Source organism: Ursus arctos, unplaced genomic scaffold, assembly GCF_023065955.2.
Source record: "Ursus arctos isolate Adak ecotype North America unplaced genomic scaffold, UrsArc2.0 scaffold_19, whole genome shotgun sequence".
Lineage (NCBI taxonomy): Eukaryota > Metazoa > Chordata > Mammalia > Carnivora > Ursidae > Ursus > Ursus arctos.
This window is the reverse complement of record NW_026622863.1, coordinates 53,557,888-53,571,338: the sequence shown is the minus strand read 5'-3', so window position 1 is coordinate 53,571,338 and position 13,451 is coordinate 53,557,888.

Genomic DNA, 13,451 nt, shown 5'->3' with positions numbered 1-13,451 from the left:
CAACTTCTTTCATCAGCGTTTCATAGTCTGCAGAGTACAAGTCTTTCACCTCTTCAGTTTATTCCTAGGTGTTGTGTTCTTTTTGAGGCCATTGTAAATGGAGTGATTTTCTTAATTTGACTTTATGCTACTTTGTTATTAGTGTGTAGAAATGCTACTGATTTCTGGGTATTCACTTTGTATCCTTAAGTTTACTTAATTAATTTATTGTTTTTAGCTGTTTATTGGGGAGGAGTCTTTAGGATTTTCTATGTATAGTGTCCTGTCACCTGCAAATAGTGACAGTTTAACTTCTTTACCAATAAGGGTGCCTCTTCTTATTTTTTTCTGAGTGCTGTGTCGAGGACTTCAAGTACCATGTTAAATAAAAGTTAACCTGCTAATTTTTTAAAGCTCCCAGGCTTAAGCCCTGCTGAGTTTCAAAGTCAAACGTTATGGGAACTTATCTTCTCAGCGTGGGTCCCCAGTGCCTGGGGTGGGGTCTGATCCACTGCCCATGCTTGTGAGGCCTCCTGCTTGTGGCTAGTTGTGTAGGGTTTTGGTTCCCACGGCATCTCCACCCCTCCCCCCTTTCAGCGTGGTCTGTCCGTGAGGAGCTGTGGGACACCTGTCCTGCAGGCTCCAGGCCATCTTCACAGTTAGTTGCACACACACAGTTATCTCGGTGTGTCCGTGGGACAGGGTGAGCACAGGATCCTCTCCCTCCACTATCTCCCCCAAAATCTCCGCAGATTTGACAACGTATCACGTAGTGCGTTAGCTGTAGGCACGATGTTGAACAGATCTCTACAACTGAACTGTCTCCTGGAACTAAAATCTTCCACCTGTTAAGCAGTAACTCCCAGTTGGCCTATCCCCACGGTCCCTGGTCAACTGCCAGTCTCTGTTCTGTTTTTCCAAGTGTGACTCTTCTATTTATTTCTGTTACGTTCAGTTAGCGACTGTATAGTACGGCATTAGTTACTGACGGAGCGGTCAGTGATTCGTTAGTTGCGTATAACACCCAGTGCTCCTCACAACACTTCCCCTCCTCAATACCCATCACCCGGCTACCCCGTCCCCCCACCCCCTCCCCTCGGAAACCCTCAGTTTGCTTCCTGGAGTCCAGAGTCTCCCATGGTTTGTCTCCGTCTCTGATTTCTCCCCCTTAAGTTTTCCCTCCCTTCCCCTACGGTCCTCCCTGCTATTCCTTATGTCCCACATATGAGTGAAACCGTATGATAACTGTCTTTCTCTGCTTGACTTTCTTCACTTAGCATAATCCCCTCCACTTCCATTCATGTCGATGCAAATGGTGGGTAATCGTTCTTTCTGATAGCTGAGTAATATTCCATTGTATGTATGGACCACAACTTCTTAATCCAGTCATCTGTTGAAGGGCATCTCGGCTCCTTCCACAGTTTCGCTATTGTGGACAATGAACATTGGGGTGCATATGGCCCTTCTCTTCACTACGTCTGTATCTTTGGGGCAAATACCCAGTAGTGCAGTTGCTGTGTCATAGGGTAGCTCAATTTTTAACTTTTTGAAGGACCTCCACACTGTTTTCCAGAGTCGCTGTACCAGCTTGCATTCCCACCAACAGTGTAAGAGGGATCCCCTTTCTCCACATCCTCGCCAACATTTGTTGTTTCCTGCCTTGTCAATTTTTGCCATTCTAACTGGTGTAAGGTGGTATTTCATTGTGGTTTTGATTTGAATTTCCCTGATGGCTAATGATGTTGAACATTTTTTCATGTGTCTGTTTGCCATTCGTATGTCTTCATTGGAAAAGTGTCTGTTCATATCTTCTGCCCATTTTTTGATTTATTTGTTTCACATGTGTTGAGTTTGAGAAGTTCTTTATAGATCTTGGATACCAGTCTTTTATCTGTAGTGTCATTTGCAAATATCTTCTCCCATTCCGTGGGCTGCCTCTTAGTTTTTTTTGACTGTTTCCTTGGCTGTGCAGAAGCTTTTTATCTTGATGAAGTCCCACAAGTTCATTTTATCTTTTGTTTCTCTTGCCTTTGGAGATGTGTCATGAAAGAAGTTGCTGTGGCCGATGTCGTAGAGGTTGCTGCCTATGCTGTCCTCTAGGATTTTGATGGATTCCTGTCTCACATCGAGGTCTTTCATCCATTTGGAGTTTATCTTTGTGTGTGGTTTGAGAGAGTGGTCCAGTTTCATTCTACTGTATGTGGCTGTCCAATTTTCCTAACACCACTTATTGAAGAGACTTTTTTTCCACTGGATATTTTTTTCCTGATTTGTGAAAGATTAGTTGGCCATAGAGTCGAGGGTCCATTTCTGGAGTGTCTATTCTGTTCCATTGGTCTGTGTGTCTGTTTTTGTGCCAATACCATGCTGTTTGGTGATCACAGCTTTGTAATATAGCTTGAGATCAGGCAACGTGATGCCCCCAGCTTTGTTTTTCTTTTCCAATATTTCCTTGGAGATTTGGGGTCTTTTCTGTTTCCATACAAATTTCGGGATTGTTTATTCCAGCTCCTTGAAAAATGCCAATGGCACGTTTGACTTTTAGATACCTCATAAAGTGGAATTTACAGTATTTGTCTTCCTCTAACTGGCTTATTTCACCTAGCATAATGTCCTTCAGATTCGTCTATTTTGTCCTATATCCAGAATTTCCTTCCTTTTTAAGTATGTACCACTTTTTCTTTATCCATTCATCTGTCGAAAGATATTTAGGTTGTTTCCATATCTTGGTTATTGTGACTATTACTGCAATGAACATGGGAACGCGGATACCATTTTGAGAACCTGATTTAATTCTTTTGGATATAAACCCACAATTGGGATTGCTGGATCATACAGAATTTGTTTTTTAAATTCAATTAGCTAACGTATAGTACATCATTAGTTTCAGATGTAATGGTCAATAATTTATAAGTTACGTATAACACCCAGTGCTCATCACATCACCTGCCCTCCTTAATGCCTGTCACCCAATTACCCCCACCCCTCACCCACCTCCCCTAGCAGCCCTGTTTGTTTCCTGTAAAGAGTCTCTCATGGTTTTTCTCCCTCTCTGATGACTTCCCAGTTTTCCCTATGATCCTCTGCACTGTTTGCTATATTCCACATGACTGAAACCATATGATTGTGTTTCTCTGATTGACTTACTTCACTTAGCACAATGCCCTCCAATTTCCTCCATGTTGATGCAAATGTTAAGTATTCATCCTTTCTGATAGCTGAGTAATATTCCATTGTATATATGGACCACATCTTCTTTATTCATCCACCCATCAGTAGACATCTCCGCTCTTTACTCAGTGTGGCTATTGTGCATATTGCTGCTATGAACACTAGGGTACAGGTGCCCCTCTTTTCACTATATCTGTATCTTTGGGGTAACTACCCAGTAGTGCAATTGATTGGTCATAGGGTAGCTCTATTTTTAACATCTAGAGGAACCTCCATACTGTTTTCCAGAGTGGCTGCACCAGCTTGCATTTGCACCAAGAGTGTAAAAGGGTTCCCCTTTCTCCACATCCTCACCAACATCTGTCGTTTCCTGACTTGTTAATTTTTGCCATTCTGACTGGTGTGAGGTCGTAACATTGTAGTTTTGATTTGTATTTCCCTGATGCCAAGTAATGTTGAACATTTTTCTGTTAGCCATTCTTCTGCCCATTTCTTGAGTCTTTGTAGATCTTGGATACCAGCCCTTTATCTGAAATGTTATTTGCAAATATCTTCTCCCATTCTGTGGATTGCCTTTTAGTTTTGTTGACTGTTTCCTCTGCTGTGCAGAAGCTTTTTATCATGAGGTCCCAGAAGTTCATTTTTGCTTTTGTTTCCCTTGCCTTTGGAGATGTGTCTAGCCAGAAGTTGCTGTGGCCAAGGTGGAAGAGGTTGCTGCCTGTGTTCTCCTCTAGGATTTTGATGGATTTCTGTCTCACATTGAGGTCTTTCATCCATTTTGAGTTTATCTTTGGACCATTTTCTTACACCATACACAGTTTCATTCATGTGGCTAATTTTCCCAACACCATTTGTTGGAGAGACTGTTTTTTCCCGCCACCATTTTCTGTGGCCTCATACAAGGTCACAGAGACTTAAAGGCAGTGGCAAGGTGAGAACACAGCCTCTTACTTCCATACCCATTGGCCTTAACTACCTTAACTATTACTCTGTATGGTTTCTCAATAACGTAGGGGTTGGTGTAGAAAGCTTTCCAAAGGATAGCATCCTTAAGACACTGCCCCAGTGGATACTATCTGCAATATCCTGGACAAATCATTTCTGCTCTAAAACCTCCTTTGTGGTGGAGTTGACCATCAATAAAGGCAAGAGGCTATTCCAAAACTGGACAGGTTTTGTTAGAGAAACTTGCACCTGTGGGCATTATCTCTGTGCACATTCACTTCATAGTCTTCACTGTCTATCCAAGCACCTGTTTAGAATCTGCTACAGGTGTCCTTTCTTGGGTCAAAATAATACACCACCACTCACATTCTTTGGAGTTAATTTCCACTATTCCACAAGGTTTTCTTTTAATGAAATAGAGTTGACACGCAATGTTACACTAGTGTCAGGTGTACAGAGTAGTGATTTGACAACTCTGTACATCATGCTGTGCTCACCATGACTGTAGCTGCCTTCTGTCACCACAAGTGCTCTCACACCATGGACTCAAGTCCCGAGGCTGTAACTGTTACCCCTGTGACTTATTCCATAACTGGGAATCCACTCCCCTTCACCCATTTGGCCCATCTTCCATCCCTCTCTTCTAGCAACCACAGTTCTCTGGATTCATGCGTCTGTTTCTGCAGTTGTTTTTTAGAGTCAACATATAAGGAAAATCGTATGGTATTTGTCTTTGACTTATTTCACTTACCATTGCATAAGGTCATTTGCAAATACCCTGCATAATACCATTACAGGTCCATCCATGTCGCTGCAAATGGCAAGATCTCATTGTTGCTGAACAATATTCCACTGGGTGTGCACACACACCCACCCACAATCAATGGACACTTGGGTTACTTGCGTATCTTGGCTGCTGTAAATAATACTGTAATAAATATAGGGGTGTGTATATTTTTTTCAAAATAGTTTTCTCTTTGGGTAAATACCCAGTGGTGGAATTACTGCATCATATATTTACTATGTTGAGGAACCTCCATGCCGTTTTCCACAGTGACCACACTAATTTACATTCCCTCGAACCATATGTGAGGGTTTACTCTTATTCACAGCCTTGCCAACACTTATTTTTAAGATGCCAGCTGTTTTGACAGGTGTGAGCGCTCCTCGTGGTTTGACTGGCATGTTGCTGGTGTGGCGAGTGATGCTGCGCTTCTTTTCACGGCTGTTGGCATCTGTAGGTCTTCTTTGCAAAAATGTCGATTCAGGTCCTCTGCTCTTTTTAAATCAGAGTGTTCGTTTTTTGGTATTGAATTGTACAAGTTATACATTTTAGATATTAACCCCTTACCAGATGTATTATTTCCAAGTATCTTCTCCCATGCAGTCGCTCACCTTTTTGTTTTGGTTTCCTTTTCTGTGTGAAAGCTGTTCATCTTGGGGTCGCCCCAGTAGTTTATTTTTGCTTTTGTTTCCCTTGTCTGAGGAGCCACATCCGTTACTATTTTCCACTAGGTCTTTAATCCGTGTTGAGTCTGTGTGTGGTGTAATATAATGGTCCGTTTCCCAGCACCATTTATTGAAGGCAGTCTTTTCCCCATTGGATATTTTTGCCTACTTTGTCACAGGTTAATTGGCCTATAGAGTGAGTTTGTCTCTTATGTTCAATGAGCCAACATACCGTGCAGCTTTAGCGTCTGAGGTAGTGTTCCGTGATTCGTCAGTTGTGTGTAACACCCAGTGCTCATCACAACACCTGCCCTCCTCAATACCCACCCCCACCCTTCTGTAACCCTCTGGGAAACAGAGTACGGAGTCTCTCATGGTTCGTCTCATTTTCCCTTCCTTCTCCTACCGATTTCCCTGCTATTCCTTATGTTCCACAAATAAGTCAAGCAGAGAAAGACAATTATCATATGGTTTCACTTATTTCACTTAGCATAATCTCCTCCAGTCCCGTCCAAGTTGCTGCAAATGTTGGGTAATTGTTGTGATGGCTGAGTAATATTCCATCGTATATATGGACCATATCTTCTTAATCCAGTCATCTCGGCTCCTTCCACAGTTTGGCTATTGTGAACAATGCTGCTATGAACATTCGGGTGCATATTATCTTTGGGGTAAACACCCAGTAGTGCAATGGCTGGATCATAGGGTAGCTCAATTTTTAACATTTTGAGGAACCTCCACACTGTTTTCCAAAGTGGCTGTACCAACTTGCATTCCCACCAACAATGTAAGAGGGATCCCCTTTCTCCACATCCTCTCCAACATTTGTTGTTTCCTGCCTTGTCCATTTTTGCCATTCTAACTGGTGTAAGATGGTATCTCAAGGTGGTTTTGATTGAATTTCCCTAATGGCTAATGATTTTGAACATTTTTTTCATGTGTCTGTTAGCCATTTGTATGTCTTCAATGGAAAAGTGTCTATTCATATCTTCTGCCTATTTATTGATTTGATTATTTGTTTCACATGTATTGAGTTTGAGAAGTTCTTTGTAGATCTTGGATACCAGCCCTTTATCTGTAGTGTCGTTTGCAAACATCTTCTCCCATTCCGTGGGCTGCCTCTTTGTTTTGTTGACTGTTTCCTTGGCTGTGCAGAAGCTTTTAACTTGATGAAGTCCCATAAATTCATTTTAGCTTTTGTTTCCCTTGCCTTTGGAGACGTGTCATGAAAGAAGTTGCTGTGGCCGATGTCGGTTACTGCCTATGTTCTCCTCCATGATTTTGATGGATTCCCGTCTCACATCGAGGTCTTTCATCCATTTTGAGTTTATCTTTGTGTATGGTGGGAGAGAGTGGTCGAGTTTCATTCTTCTGTATATAGCTGTCCAATTTTCTCAGCACTATTTATTGAAGAGACTGTCTTCTTTCCATTGGATATTCTTCACTGCTTTGTTGAAGATAGTTGACCATAGAGCTGAGGGTCCATTTCTGGAGTCTCTGTTCTATTGTTCTATGTGTTTGTGCCCATACCATGCTGTCTTGGTGATCCAAGCTTTGTAATACTGCTTGAAGTCAAGCAATGTGATACCCCCAACACTGTTTTTCTTTTTCAACATTTCCTTGACAATTCAGGATCTTTTCTGGTTCCATACAAATTTCAGGATTGTTTGTTTCAGCACTTTGAAAAATGGCATTGGTATTTTGATCGGGATGGCTTTGAAAGTGTAGATTGCTCTGGGTAGCATAGACATTTTAACTATGTTTATTCTGCCAAGCCGTGAGCATGGGATGTTTTTCCATTTCTTTCATAAGTGTTCTGGAGTTTCTGGAGTAGAGATCCTTTACCTCTTTGGTTAGATTAATTCCAAGATATCTTACGGTTTTTGGTGCTATTGTAAATGGAATCGATTCCCTAATTTCTCTTTCTTCAGTCTCATTGTTCATATATAGAAATGCAACTGATTTCTAGTAATTTGGGGGTGGAGTGTTTTGGGTTTTTCACATAATGTATCACGTCATCTGTGGAGAGAGAGAGTTTGACTTCTTTTTTGCCAATTTGAATACCTTTTATCCCTTTTTGTTGTCTGATTGCTGTTGCAAGGACTTCTAGTACTATGTTGAATAATAATGGTGAGAGTGGGCATCCTTGTCCTGTTCTCGATCTTAAGGGAAAGGCCCCAGCTTTTCATAGATGGTTTTTATGAAGTTGATTAAAACCATTCAGAGTGTAGGGATAGAGGGAACATTAATCAGGAAAGGATGCTATATTTTGTCAAATGCTTTTTCTGCATCAATTGAGAGGACCATCTGATTCTTGTCTCTTGTGTTCTGTCACACTGAGTTGCAAATGTTGAACCACCGTTGTATCCCAAGGATGAATCCCACCTGGTCGTGATGGATAATCCTTTTAATGTACTGTTGGATGCTATTAGCTAGGATAGTGTTGAGAATTTTGGCATCCATTATTCTCCTTTTTGATGGGGTCTTTGCCTGGTTTTGGGATCAAGGTAATGCTGGCCTCATAGAAATGAGTGAGTTTGGTAGTTTCAAAAAATTAAAAAAGGAAAACTTTTTGAGGAACTTCCATACTGTCTCCAGAGTGGCTGCACCAGCTTGCATTCCCACCAATGTGTAAGAGGGCGCCCCTCTCTCCACATCCTCGCCAACATTTGTTGTTCCCCATCTTGTTAATTTTAGCCATTGTAACTGGTTGAAACCCTATGCGATACTGCAAAGGTGGTGCTTAGAGGAAAGTACATAGCCATCCAAGCCTCTCTCAAAAAATTTAGAAAAACCCCAATCTCACAACCAGGTGAGATTTATTCCTGGGATGCAAGGGTGGTTCAACATTCGCAAATCAGCGTGAAAGATCACATCAACAAGAAAAGAGTCAAGAACCATATGATCCTCTCAAATAGATGCGGAAAAAGCATTTGACAAAACACAGCATCATTTCCTGATGAAAACTCTTCAGAGTGTAGGGATAGAGGGTACATTCCTCAATTCCATAAAACCCATCTACGAAAAACCCACAGCACATACCATTCTCAATGAGGAAAAATGGGGAGCTTTTCCCTTCAGGTCAGGAACATGATGAGCCCCACTCTCACCACTACTGTTCCGCATAGTACTAGAAGTCCTAGCCTCAGCAATCAGAAAAGGCATTCAAATTGGCAAAGAATTCAAACTCTCTTCGCAGGTGACATGATACTTTATGTGGAAAACCCGAAAGATTCCACCCCAAAATCGCTAGAACTCATACAGCAACACGGCAGGATACAGTATCAGTGCACAGAAATCAGTTCCCTTTCTATATACTAACAATGTGATGGAAGAAAAAGAAATTAGGGAATCGATTCCATTTACAAGAGCACCAAAAACCATAAGCTATCTTGGAATTAATCTAGCCAAAGAGGATCTAGACTCTAGAAATGGAAAAACATCCCCTGCTCATGGATTGGAAGAAAAAACACTGCTAACTTTCAATGCAATCCCTATCAAACTACCATTGACATTTTTCACAGAGCTGCAACAGACAATCCTAAAATTTGTATGTAACCAGAAAGGGCCCCGAATAGCCAGGGGAATGTTGAAAAAGAAAACCAAAGCTGCAGGCACCACAATGCCTGATTTGAAGCTATTATCACAAAGCTGTGATCACCAAGACAGCAGGATACTGGCACAAAAACAGACACATAGATCAATGGAACAGAATAGAAACTCCAGAAATGGCCCCTCAACTCTATGGTCAACTAATCTTCTACAAAGCAGGAAAGAATATCCAGTGGAAAAAAAGGCAGTCTCTTCAATTAACGGTGCTAGGGAAATTGGACACCTATACCCAGAAGAATGAAACTGGACCCTTTCCTTACCCCATACACAAAAATAGACGCAAAATGGATGCAATACCTCGATGTGAGACAGGAATCCATCAAAATCCTAGAGGAGAACACAGGCAGTATCTTCTTCAACCTTGGATAAAGCAACTTTTTGCAAGACATGTCTCTAAAGGCAAGGGAAACAGAAGCGAAAATGAACTTTTGGGCGTTCATCAGGATAAAAACTTCCGCACAGCACAGGAAACAGTCAAGAAAACTAAAAGGCAACCCACAGAATGGGAGAAGATATTTGCAAATGACATTTCAGATAAAGGGCTGGAATCCAAGATCTATAAGGAATGGGCAGAAGACAGACAAATGGCTAACAGACACATGAAAAAATATTCAACATCACTAGCCCTCAGGGAAATTCAGATCAAAACCAGAATGAGATACCACCTTACACCAGTTAGAATGGCAAAAATTGACAAGGCAGGAAACAACAAATGCTGGAAAGGATGTGGAGAAAGGGGATCCCTCCTACATTGTTGGTGGGAATGCAAGTTGGTACAGCCACTCTGGACAACAGTATGGAGGTTCCTCAAGATGTTAAAAATAGAGCTACCCTGTGACCCAGCAATTGCACTACTGGGTATTTACCCCAAAGAAAGATACAGATGTAGTCAAAAGAAGGGGCACCTGCACCCCAATGTTCATAGCAGCAATGTCCACAATAGCCAAGCTGTGGAAGGGGCCAAGATGCCCTTCAACAGATGGATAGAGATGTGGTCCATACATACAGTGGAATATTCCTCAGCCATCGCAAAGAACGATTACCCACCGTTTGCATCAACATGGATGGAACTGGAGGGTCTGATGCGAAGTGAAATAAGCAGAGAAAGACAATTATATGGTTTCACTCATATGTGGAGTATAAGAGATAGTGCCCAGGACAATAGGAGAAGGGAGGGAAAACCAAATGGGAAGAAATCAGGGAGACAAACCATATGAGATTCTTGACTCCAGGAAACAAACTGAGGGTCGCAGAAAGGGAGGTGGGTGGAGGGATGGGATAACTGGGTGATGGGCATATGATTTGATGAGCACTGGGTGTTACAATGTTCAACGATTCACCAGTTCAGTGTATCAAAAACCAGTGATGGTTTGGCTAATTGAATTTAAATAAAAAATTTTTAAGAAGCTCTGTAAATGGTAGGGAGTAGCTTGCATCATTTTTCAGTCTCCAGGTGTCTTCTCACTCTGGACGACATTGTACCGTCCCCCCTCCACCTCTCAAGGATACCGTTATTGACAGAAAACGAACAAGTAGAACCCCACATTCGGGTAGCAAGACAGATGGGGACATGAGCCCCTCACACATCGCTGGTGAGGAGGCCAAATGTGAGACAGCGTTACAGACGAACTTACTACTGATCCATAGGAAATAAAGTAAATTTAGTAAGAATAATGGATATAGAACCAACCACTAAGGACACATCATAGTCGTAACTGTTTCCGACAAGAAACTTCAACAGGTTCTAACAGTGACAATCGCTAACTCTCCATGAGACACATTGATATTAAAATAGAAAATCTTCATAGTGGAGAAACAGCACAGGTAACACCTTAGCCAAACGAACAGTTCACTTCACTTGTAAAGAGTAAAATAGAGATTATGTGACTCCTGATGAGACGAAGCACTCACATCTTGCCAAAAGGGTGGATCTTGAATTTCAGTGAGGAACGATCAGAGACCCCAGACTGAGGGACATTCTACACCATAACTAGACGGTACCCTTTCAAAGTGTCAAGATGCTAGAAACAAGCCCTGTTTCAGCCTAAAGAATTCTAAAGAGACAGAATGACTACATGCGAGGTGGGATGTGGGGCTGGACCCAGGAACAGCAGAAACAGAACATCAGTGTCAACTGGTGAAATGTGAGGCGTCTTCCGGTGATTGATAGCAGGGAATCCGTATTTAAATGTTGATTTTCTATGATCATAATATAATTCTTATGAAATAGGTTAATATTTGCTCTATCTGGGTATTCAGTTACAAATCTGTGTCTGAATATATTCCAAAAATGTAAAAAAATAAAAAGAAACCTTAGCAAATTACCTTATTGAGGGTGAAATCCACACCCTGAAAAACGAAGCCGCAAGACCTTGCTGGCAATAGACGCAACGTGACTGACGGCGGGTAGAGGCCTCGTTCTACGTTGATTCCAAGAAATACAGGAGTCCTAGCTGAGCGAAGAAACGCACGGGTCAGTCCTATTTGCAGGAAGCACTCCGTACGTGGGGTAGGTGTCAAAGAGAAGAGTCCGCTTGGATTCCGAACTACCCATTGAAGAAATCGGTTGTGGAAAAAGGCCAACAACTCTCACAGAAATCCTTGAGTCATAAGAATACAGCTTCCAGGCCCTTTCGAAAACCTTCTCATAGAGCTAGATGAGAAAAAGCCTCTTTCCGTCCCAAATGGTCAAAAAGAGAGCAGCCCTGGAACGACACAGTTATCCAAAATCAAACCAGAGAGCTACAGGATAATAAACGGCCTCTGACAACTTCTCCACAGAAAAATGCCAAGGAGAAGGGCACAATTTAATAAGTCCTGAATAAAAACTTTTATAAAGCAACGACCTCTATCAAGAAAGAATTCAAGTCGGGCATGTAAACAGAATGAACCACGAGAGACTGTGGACTCTGGGAAACAAACTGAGGGCCTCAGAGGGGAGGGGGGTGGGATAGGCTGGTGACGGGTAGTAAGGAGGGCACGTATTGCATGGAGCACCAGGTGTTATATGCAATTAATGAGTCATGGAACTTGACACCAAAAACCAGGGATGTACTGTATGGTGACTAACATAATAAAAAAATATTATAAAAAAAAGTTCAGGGAAAAGATGAGGCCACAGAAAGAACTGAAAAGTACAGAAGTAAAGAATGTATGTTCAGTCATTTAAAATAAGTCCTTCACAGATGGAATGATTCTTCGAATAAAAATCGAGAAGGACATGAGATTTGCCTTCCCACTAAGCTCTTAGGACATTAAGCAAATGTTAAACAATCACGGATCATAGATTCACTGTTTTTAAAAAAATGCAGACATGAGTTGAATTTCTGACACAGCGCAATTGTTATCATTCCACATTTAAAAATAAAAGGTCTCGACTCCTCTCACCATCACCTTGGGCAAAGCAGTTCGAGTGTTCACGCAAAGTCCTCTGGGCGGGTAATCCTTGCAACAAGCGGTAAGAAGATGTCGTGACCTCTTGGATTCCTGAGGCTATAAATGACCTGAAACAACAAGGATTTTACCAACATGCAGCCTAGACGTTTGTCTCTGTCTCTCTTCTCGGGCTGCGCATTTCCTCCTTTCCCAGACTCGGACTGCGCCTCTGTTCAGAGCAGCTGGGGGTAGAGAACCTGAATCTTGCCCGTCGTCCGTCTGCTCTTCCAGCTCTCCTCCCCCGACAGCACTTCTTTACTTCTAAGGACGGTAGAAGGATCCTAACCTCAGGCGAGTGTGACTGACTGGTAACGGCCGCCACGCGTCCCCGCATTGAGCGAACATTCTGAGCTGCGCTCTGGGTTCCCAAGACAGAGTGTCCTCATCGGTCAGTTACGGCGGCGGATGGAGGGGCAGACACGCTGTGCATGTGGGGTGCTTGGTCCACTCCTCATCCTATCAAATGACAGAACTTCTCAGCGTCCTTCGAGGGGCCGAGCACCGACTCACCTTGGAGGTGGACCCGGACGTGGGGCAGATGTCTGCAGTCAGAAGACACGGTCCGTCCTGGTCTCTGAGGACTTCCGGCCAAGAGGTAGACTCGATCCAGGGGGACCTGGCGGAGTTGGGGACAGTACGGCCCCAGTTACGCTCCCCCAGCAGCCCAGCTCAGTCACTCCGTGCGCTCCTGGGTGTGAGACAACGGGGACAGTCATTGTGTGTGTGTTACGTTAACATTGTGAGAGGTTCCCCGAGCTCGTCAGTCTGAGATGGGCCACCATCATCTTGACTATCAGTTCTGTAATATCTGCTCTCGGTCCTCCTCTCCCGCACACTCCACCTCCAGGCGGACAGAGCTT